Raw genomic sequence first — 8,209 nt, 5'->3', positions numbered from 1 at the left:
TGAGGGACACTATGAACTATTATCTCAATTACGTAGTATTGTCACGGTGCAAGATATTGCCAATCAACCGCTTTTAAATTTATTTAGGTACTAAATGATATATACATTACATATCTGTGTCTTAATTATTTACAATATAAAAGTTGTTGGCTTTTAGATCCAGTAAGCATATCAGCAATATATCACCAGAAACATCGACTGTTTTAAGAAAATATCTTTCAAAACATGGTCACTCTATAATAATCCACATATTAAATAAATGGTTTCACTATGATATTAAACCAGCAGAAATGAAAAAATGTGATGATATTAATATAGGATACATTGAACATGATGGTAATATTTTATAATAGTTTTATATTCGTTTCCATATTATATAAATAAAAAAGGAAACTTGCAGGTCACTCAAAACATTCCATTCAAGACTCATTAGACAGCAGTAATTCTGATGATTTTTCAGAACTGGTGATGAACTTGAAAAAGATTAAATTAACTCGTATTACTAATTTATTAAATGCTGATGGGTAATGACTTTTCAACATTATATATATATATATATATATATATATATATATATATATATATATATATATATGGTACATTTTAGAGTTACATGTGCCGTATCAGACAATGAAACATTAGCAAAAGCAGTAGGCTTAAAAAATTCAGAAATCGTTCTGGTCCGAAATAATTTAGATTTTATTGAACTCGAACAAAATTCACAAGATGAAAGGTTTGTAAATTTACAAAGAAATTAGCATATAACAGAATTTATTCAATATATCATATCATGTGTGTGTGTTTAATTATTAATTAAAACAGATTAGAAGTTCAGCATTTGCAAGGTCATGGAAATTCTGTAACAGATCTAAAATTCACCCAAAAAGGAAAATTGCTATTATCATGCTCTCAGGATGATACTGCAAGATTATGGAGTATGAATGATGGAAAGATTTTGAATATATATACGTAAGAAAAATAAAAATAAGTAAAACATAATAAATATGAAAATATAATATTATTATTTTAGCGGCCACCAGTATTCGATTTGGTCTTTGGATGTGGCCCCAAATGAACAATATTTCACAACAGGTTCTTTCGATCGAACAGCTAGACTTTGGAGTTTAGAAAGGCAACATCCTATTAGAGTATTTGTTGGTCACAGTCAAAGTGTGCAAGTTAGTTATAAAAACACATTATACTTACTTGAAATATTTCTAGTATCTGAAATATCTATTATCTATTTACTAGTGTGTATCCTTTCATAAAAATGGCAAGTACATTGCAACTGGTTCTCAAGATACTACTGTAAGATTGTTTTCAATCACTGATGCTGGAGTTCTTCGTTTAATGCATGAACCATCTGCTCCAATTTATGCTATTGCTTTTAGCACAGATGGGAAAATGCTAGCTGGTGCTGGTTAGTAGTTTTGTATGAGATTAAATTTTAGGAATACTACATGATACAAAGTTAAACTTTTAAATTTTAATTCCTTATGAAAATTCAATATATAGGTGAGGAAGGAATAATTTATATTTGGGATTTAGCTAAAGGCAGTTGTTTATATAAATTGACCGGTCATACTGGTCCAATTAACAGCATAACATGGAGTAATGATCTAAGTTCCAATAAATTATATACTGGGAGTACACATGGAGAAGTTAAAATGTGGACAAAACAGTTAGTAAAAATTATAAATGTACCTCGTAGAAAAAATATATAGAGATTTAATTGAAATCTAATTTTCAGGAATGAGGTTTGGGATTTTCATGATCTATATGTTGAAGGGAGCTATAAAAGAATTGTAAATGTAGAACTCATATCATCACAAAGTGGTCCACACATTTTTGCCATACCATTTAATTTAAGTCAGTACTAAGTATATTTTTGATAAAATTTGTATTTATATATATATATTCTTAAATAAAATTAAGTGTAATAAGCTTTTATTAATTCTATTAAAAATTAATTCGATAATTTTATGTTTTCTCAACGTTTCAAGCCATTCTGAATCGAATGAGACCAAATTTGTGTGTGTGTGTAAGAGGATTTTTTGCCATAAATCGACGTTTGCTCAAAAACGGCTGAATCGATTTCAAAAATTTAAAAGCCATTCGATGTATCTCAATAAGGACTAGCGGTAACTAACCTCCTGACGACGAACAGCCAAACCGTTTCTTTGTAAACAGCAGAAAAATTAAAAAAATTTCGTCCATGTTTTAGCCCGCAATTCTAAATCGATTTTGAAAATTCAAAAACCGTCTTATAAAACATAGTAAAATATTACGGCCCTACGACAAATAGTTTAATGTTAAAAATTCATCGAATTTTGAGGAAATATAGTCGAAATTTGTGTCAAAAGTTGCTTTTGTGATGTGTTGAGTCAATCATTATCAATTATCAATACATTAAAATTTAAAATAATAAGCTACAATTTTAGGGCATACAAGCATGTGTCTGTGCAATATAAAGATAATTCAAATGTGTCTGTGCAATATTACAGATAATTTAAATGTGTTTGAGAAAATTCTGTTGGAAATCGCAATGTTTCAATCTCAATTTCGGTTGGTCAATTCTCACACATTTGGGGAAGTTCATAAAACGTGCCTTTAGGCTAAATGCCACTCTCAACTAGTTCATTATTTAATTCCTTAATAAAAAATTGAAAATCTAGTGACATGATCTGAGAAAATTTTATTTATATTAGGATGATAGAATATCCAAAAAATAAATGAATATGATTTTTTCTAAAGTGCCATTCTAATATTTTTCAAAAAGCCATTTAAGTGCAAAATAAATTTTGATGTACACTTTTTGTAATATTAACGTATTTTAAATATTTTATTCAGATTTTTAATTTTATGTTAAATTTTAAGTAAGAATGCATGATAAATCAAGTGTACGAAATATTGCACCAAATTATAAAGGTAAGAATTGGTATATATAAATATATATAATATATAATTTAATATCATATGAATTTTAAAGACTATTTTGTTGAAAATGAAACCATGGGCAAAATGGCACAAGACTTTAGACTTTCCGGTAAATTATTGAAATCAAATAGTATTTTATTATTCGATTACGTGATTTTCGAATTAAATTTTTTTTAAATGAAAAACTTAAAATTCAAGCTATCCAGGAAGAGCTGCAGCATGCGGAAAATCGATGTAATTCATTGCGCGGGCAATTGAAACATGCTTGGCAAGCGTACCAACAAGTCAATCATGAAAATGCTCAAACTAACTTCACAGAGGATGCAAAACATTTAGATTCTCGAGAAGCGGAAGCGGAAATCTTACGAAAAATCGTTGAAAAAAGTGGCATAGTTTTAAATAAGGATCTTACAATTAGTGAAAATTGTCTTTTCAATTTACAACATAAATATGATTTTTTTAAAAACCCTGTCGCTAGTAACGTCGTTAAAAAGGTTCGGTTTCTTTAAATTTATACCTATCCTAGCTGGCAATTTCAAATATATAATATATAATCTAATGTTATCTATCATACAGGCAGATACAAATAGAAGTATTCGTGTCGAAGATTGCCAGTTTTTCAAATTTCGCAACTTAGGTGATTACGATATTTCTGAAGACAATGAGGCACTTCAAAGAAAGTTATCAACAATATCTGAAACTTTTGACTCATATTCGTAAGTAATTACTCTGAAATGACTTACGTACAATCAATTTTGAGATACTTATCTAATCATATATCGAAAATATAATTGTAGATCTGATGAAGTCTTATCTCAATGTTCTTTTCGTACAACCGTGTCAAAGAAACAAAAGAACTCAAATGAACTATCTTTATTATGCCCTAAATCAAATGGTATTGGCTTTTATATAACGTAATTAAATATATATAATTATATATATACTTATATATTATTTAGATGAAGATAGAATAAAGGAAGAACAGGATTTACGAGTTGTTTTGAGAGGCATTACCCAAAATGTCAGCCGGATTAATCAAATAAATGATCATATTGCAAATTCAGAAATGACACGAATCATAAAAAGACCCGGCAAGGTGGCTGGAACTCAAACGCCCGAGCTGATTGCGCATGAAATAGAGTATAAAATTAACTATTAACTTTTAGATTTCAAAATTAAAACTAAATTCCGAAAATGATTGACTACTTAAATTGATTTTTTTATACCTTCAGAGGCATAAACCATTTCCCAGAAAATCAATCTGATAAGTCTTCAAATTATTCGAATGGGGATGTCTTGCCTTTGCAATCTATCAAGTTAGTACCTCGAAGTGGGGGCCCAAAAAGAAAACGTAGAAAAACTGCTATTAAAAGGAAAGATTACGATATACAAGAAGAAAACAAAAATCTTAGCGGAAACGCCATTCAGAAATCATCTCAACTGAAACAACAATATTTACAAAATTACCAATCTTCTTATACGCATCAAAATCAAAGTGACAAACGAAAAATTGGACCACTCAAGAACGTGTTAGGAAACACAACAGGTTATTTACAATACTTTCTTTTAACATGTTAGATTGATACTTTTCTTAAAAAAAATTCATTTTTTTCTTTATAGAATATTATTTATAAATGCTCTATTTGCAGATCATTCAATACATCGTTTGATGTCTGGGTCAACTAATGGTAAACTACGAAAACGTAAAGGTGTAACTAAATTAAAAGTGGCTCAAGTTGAACATTGTAGCATACAACCAAGAGAAAAATTTTCTTCCAATTTTAGTTCTATTGTCAGATCAAGGCCCAAAACCCCTTGTCTTAATAGTGATATTGGTAAGAATGAAATAATAATAGAATGTTAATAGTGGATTAATATTGGTAAAACAAAAAATACCATTCTATATATATATATATATATATATATATATATAAATTACTTGAGTGTAGCTTCCGGAATGCTGGCAATGTGCGGCCAATATTGTTTGCCTTCTAAAAAGTTGGTAGAGCTATACCACAATGTTGCAGCAGTTGAATCAACATCGGATACTCAAATTCAACAGGTATTTGATCCAACAAGCTTCACTCAACCAGCTTCTAAGAAGAATGTGCTTTCGAAAGCTCAGTGCTGGTATCGGACTATGCCCACTGAACGTAAGATAGAAACTTGATTCACGATATATGTACTTCAAAATTAATAATATCTTATTATCTTGTAACATTGCAGAATCGTCTGTAACATTAGAACCACCATCAAACAAGCAAGTGTTTCATTACATGTCTAGAACATCTCAGCAACTTTTAGAACGTCGAAAATTATTAGACAGTACAAACATTAAAATTCCAAGCCCTTCGTTACAAAGAATTTCACAAACTAGGTATTGTATATTACTGTATCATATATCTGTTTGTAAGGTGAGTTTATATTTATTATTATCACTTTCAAGTCCCGTAAAAGATTTTGATTCTAATGAGATACCATGTGAAGATAATGCTAATTTAGAAAAAATAACGCAAGAAGAAAAGGTGGTTTCACAAATTAGACCCGACGTTGGCATTATCGCTGATTTGTCATCAAGCCATGAAATGTTTGTTGTAAATGATAAAGCTAATTACGTCAGTAATCAACAGCAGGTATGTTTTTAATATACATTGTCATTTATAAACTTTTGACGACTGAAATATGCAAATAGGCACTAAATCAAGAATCTACGAAAAACACTCCAAAAGAAGATAAAAATGCATGTTCCTCCACCAACAAGATGGAAGTTGCTGAACCCATATCATCAGAGAGAGTAACATTATTAAAATACTTTAACATATGGTGTAGAATGTACAATTAAAATATTGTTCTTCTTTAACAGCAACTAATAAATAAAACCAGATCTGAATTAAGTAAGAAAAAGCAAAAATTGGAACATCATCTACCAGAAGAGCTTAGAAAAGTTCAAAGTACACCTGCCGAAATCAAACATTTTGTAAAAATGAATACAGGACCATTGAGAAACAATAACACTTTTATTAAGAATAATCAAAACAGGCACAAGAACTACCATTCACCAACTGTATCTTCTAGAATGAAAAATATGGTAAAAACTATGAATATTTACAATTTTCGAAAAATTCCATTCGTAGTGGCAAAAAGTACTACACCAAGCCATAATTTGGGACTGAATATTCAGCAAGTCCTAAGTATAATGAAAGGGCGTCAAAAAATAGGAAACATACCTCCTGTTATGGCTGCAAGCATGGGTAAATATATTATAATATGTTTAATTTATGGTCATTTAATTCAATTTACGATTGAATTACTTTAAATTTTCAATTTGTGTTCTCAGGGATAAATGGTGATGTTCCATTGGAAAGTTTTGGAAAATGACGGTTTGTCCAAGATCTAAATCTGCAACATGTCCTTTAATGGGATCAGAAAATGATAGTATTACGAATGAAGTATGTGATAGTACAATATACTGTGACATGTTTTAATTGTTTATTCAAAATAGTTTCTATGATAAAAGTTAATTTGTTAAATCATAGAGTTTAGATGGAGACCTATGGGACAAAATAAGTTTTAAGAATTCCAGCAGCAGTACGCAATGTACTTGTTATCCAGAAAGTTCAATGAATTATCAAGAAGTACTTCAAGAATTCATGCAAGAAGACAGTAAAGATACATTGAATGTTCATGAACAAAGTGATTCCGACGAAGATTACGAGCAAACGTTAGTAAATTTTGTTAAAGATAAAAAAAGTTAGAGATAAAATTCTTATTTTTTCAATAGACCAACTAATTCAAGACCTACTTCTTCCGTCACTCAAACGTCACTGCTTTCAAAACAGGATACAGAAATGGCAAACAAGATTAAGAGAGGCATCGAGGAGCTTTACAAAGAATTCAATGATTTGAACGAGTGGGTAGCGGGTAACTGATATCGTATGGTATACAGTGTAAAACTGAATTACTAGCACGGTTGTTAATAGAGATAAATGTTTTCAAATATTTTTCAAGAATAACTAATAATATAATTGAATTAAATTCTGAAGATACTTTGATATAATAGCATATATTAGAGAGCATTTGAATTGTTTTTAAAATTCACTAAATAACTAATAGTAATTAGCTTGCCGTAGGGCAAGTTATAGTAATCGCAAAAAATCGAAAATATTTTTTTTATATATCTTTACGTTTCAGAGGTTTCTGAACATTTTGGCATAACTTAGATAAAATGGATGTACGTGTGTGTATGTGTGTATGTGTGTTGCGGATACAAATTTTCGTCGACGATTCCGGTTCAACCGATTTCAATTATTCAACAAACATTCGATTACTATTAATAAGGAGACGTGCTGATTAGTTTTTGGCATAGGCAAGTGCCAAAAGGTAACTCAGTTTTTAAGAGAACGGAGCGTCTGATTTCAATAGTTCAAAAAACATTTTACTTCTATTGACTAGATGAACTGATTAAATTTTTTAGAAGGCAGGTCTAGCGGTTTAATGCCATTTTGAGGTCAAAAATTATACTTAGACATATGCACATCAAATTATCAGATATTTTAAGGAGATTTTAATAATGTGTATCAATTTTGTTTACATTTCTATGGTTTCCGTAATATCGTTTGTCCTTAGACGGCGACGCGGCGCTTACACGCTTCGATTTTGCATATTTATGCAGCTAAAGCAGTGCAATTGCTTTGAAAAAAAGTCCAAAATTTCCAAAATATTTCAAACTAAAAAAAAGTAATTTTTTTTTTCAAAAATTTAAAATCTCTCAAAAATCTATTTTTTTCAAAATTTAAAACATATTTAATCTTTTTTAAAAAAAATTATTTTTGGTACGGGAAGTTCCAGCAGTTTGCCTCAAGGCACGATGCCATACACCACTAGTTTTAAAATATAATTGAAACAATAAATGCAAAATCATTTAATTATATATAAAAAAACTCTGACTTCGTACTCTTTTTAAGGCAAAAAACCAAATTAGAGCATGACATTAAAACCGGGGCAGTGGATCCAAAAACTGTACATGGAAAACTTAAAGCTTTGCGGGAGGCTTATGCAGCAAAGGAACAAAAAATTGGATTAGTGCTTTCTCTTCAACACAGGGTTACATCACTCAGAGATATCAGAAATGCTCTTTGTGAAGGACGAATTATGCATCGCTTAAAAAAATCTACTGGTAATGATAGGATAAACTTGAATTAACATTGTATTGATCATAAAAACTATTGACTCGATTAATTTTTTTAGACTGAGATACTTTTCTATTCAGAGA

Source organism: Ctenocephalides felis, unplaced genomic scaffold, assembly GCF_003426905.1.
Source record: "Ctenocephalides felis isolate EL2017-DRISC unplaced genomic scaffold, ASM342690v1 CF-g0.4_SCAFFOLD_00845, whole genome shotgun sequence".
Lineage (NCBI taxonomy): Eukaryota > Metazoa > Arthropoda > Insecta > Siphonaptera > Pulicidae > Ctenocephalides > Ctenocephalides felis.
Note: the sequence above shows the minus strand (reverse complement) of the source record.